The sequence below is a fragment of the Camelus ferus genome, chromosome 10 (genome assembly GCF_009834535.1).
Source record: "Camelus ferus isolate YT-003-E chromosome 10, BCGSAC_Cfer_1.0, whole genome shotgun sequence".
Classification (NCBI taxonomy): domain Eukaryota; kingdom Metazoa; phylum Chordata; class Mammalia; order Artiodactyla; family Camelidae; genus Camelus; species Camelus ferus.
Window position 1 is genome coordinate 56,452,359 of NC_045705.1, and position 2,791 is coordinate 56,455,149.

Below are 2,791 nucleotides of genomic sequence, written 5' to 3' on the forward strand. Positions count from 1 at the left end.
GGGTTTGGAGCAAAGAAAGGTTTATTGCAGGGCCAGCTGTGAAGGACGGGGTGGCTCATGCCTGAGAGGCTCCAGACTTCCTGATGGGTTTCAGCAAAGCATATTTAAAGACCAGGTAAGGGAGAGGGGTTGCAGGATACGTGATCAGCTTGTGCATAATTCTGTGATTGGTTGATGTTGAGGTAATAGGGGGTCAACAGGATCAACCCCTAGGCACCAGAAGGTCTGGGGGCCACGTGTTCACGATTCTTAAGAAGTTAACTTCTTCCATTTTTTGATTGTTTTTAGCATCTGGAAAACTCAGGAAATAGATATGAGATTTTATTATCTGGGTACTTCAGAGAGGAGCTAGGGCAGAAGATATGGGGTAGGCGTCCGTCCTGGGAAGGCCCCACAGGTTCCTGCTTGGTTGCATTATTAGTTTTTTAGTAGCAAAAATCTCTATTAATTCCCCCTTTAGAGTAGTTGTAACACAGTATTGTAATTTCCCACATAATTGTAACCTCCACTAGACTTTGCAATACCTGGGGCAATGTTACATCCTCCAGTCGTTCAATAATGTGTATAGTGTGCATATGATATTTTTGTAATGACCAATGAATAAAGAATGTTGATGGAAGAATGTACAAGACATGATGGGAGCAGAGAGGAATGAAATAAATAGGAATAAGAGGAACAGCCCGAAGAAGTTGATAGAAAAGAGGAAGAGCTGCAGTTCTTTATCCACTAAAATTGAATGGTTAATGTTGGCCAAATCAGCAAGGGAGAACTAATTTGATATGGCTGAATCCAGGAGGAAAATGAGACCTTCACCAGACCATGGAGGGCCGCTAGGCCTTGTAGGACCTTAATACTTCTTGTGAATAGTGGCCTAAATGGAGCAATCACTGATGCAGCAACCAGGCTTTGCTGTTGTTATTATAGTTCGCTTGCTTTTAAGTTTATTTCTACAGTTTGAGTACATTAGCTCCGGATTACCCGATTTGCTTCTGGCATCTTGCTGCTGTCTCAGACACTCTGTTTCAGAACTTACAGTGTTTACTGCCTTGTAAAACTCTCAGCCCCGATTCCTGCTTTCTCGTTTCCTGATTCAGGATGACCTTCCATATCAGCTGCTACACACCTGAATTTTAAAGGTTGCATAACACCCTATGACTGGATATAAATACTTTATTTCTGCACATTGAGAATTACCTACAATTTTTACTAGTGTGAATAATGCCATAGTAAGTGTTCCCCTACGTAAACCGTGGCCTGCATTTCTGATGTTTTTTTTTCTTTAGATAAATTTCTAGAAATGGAATATTATGGACACTTTAAAGCAATAGTATAATAGAAAATTCACTTCCGTAAAGTTTATACAAATATTGTAAAGTAGTGCTTAGTACACCCTAACACAGCAACACAACACTGTGTATTATGTTTAAAAAATATTTGCTGATTTGATAGGTAAGAGTATTTTATTGTTTACTGTAGGAAAATTTTAACACTAAAAAACAGTTTCTTGCAAGTACCTATGGCACAATTTTTTTGTTTCTAATTCTGCTCTTCCTGTTTGGGTAAAAGTTTGGGAAACATTAATATGAAGTCCAGTGACATCCCAGACTGGTATGTTTCCTGGGATCAATGTTACTGGTATTGACACATTGCTAACTGCATATTCCTGTTGCAGTTGATTTTATTGAGGGAGGTTTTGCTCAGGTTTTCAGAAAGTTGGATCCAATTGCCAGCTGCAAGTCTGCTAGGCTGGCGTGAGAGGAGGGCAGTGGGAAGGGCCATATTTTGGAAGCATGTGCACCAGTGTGCGGGTCAGTGCTTTGCCAGTACGCACACCAGCTCATGTGAATACACCACGCTCTGGCCAAGAATGCACTTGATACTGCTATAGTAACTCTATCACTCTGAGAGAAAAGTATCATTTTTTTGTACAGGGGAAAAACAATTGTGGTCATGGTCAAATAGTTTCTGAGACTGGTGGGAAAGCAGTCACTGCCCTAGAATTTGCCCAGCCTGCTAGAGAAATTGTCTTCAAAGGTCTCAAGGAGTTCACTGTGAGGAGACACAACAGAACAAAACTTCATATGCAAAATATAAACATACACAAGTGACAACATGTTAACATCCACTCTGGCACTTAGGCATGCACGCATGCTATAGGTTTAGAACAGCTTGTTGGATTAGTGGTGGATGAATGGTCACGTGAAAATTCTCCAGCAAATAAGTTTTACACCTTTAAGGGTCTTTGATAGCCCAGACTATGAATACTAGTTGTGCCATTTATTAACTGAGAGACCAGAGTAAATTACTTAAACCCTGTAACCTTTGGTAACTGCGTAAATCAAAGTAATAGCGGATTCTTCTATCAAATTTATCATATTTTAGTTGTGTAGGTCAGAAGTCTAACATGAGTCTCATTGAGGTAAAATCAAGGCATCAGCAGTCTTTTCCAGAAGGTCGAGGGGAGGATCAGTACCCTGGCCTTTTCTCTTTGTAGAGGCTGCCTACGTTCTGTAGCTCACTGTCTCCTTCCACCACCTTCCAGGCCATCAAGCCCTTCCCATGCTGCCATCTCTCTGGTTCTCCACTTTTTAGGACTCAAATGATTAAATTGGACTCACCCAGATAATCCAGGATAATCTTCCATTTCAAGAGCTTCAACTTTAATCACATCTGCAAAGTCCTTTCTGCCATGTAAAAGTAACATATTCACAGATTTCAAGCAGTAGGATGTGGTTGTCTTTGGGGGCCATTATCTTGCCTACCATGAATATTTGACATAGTATCTTGGACA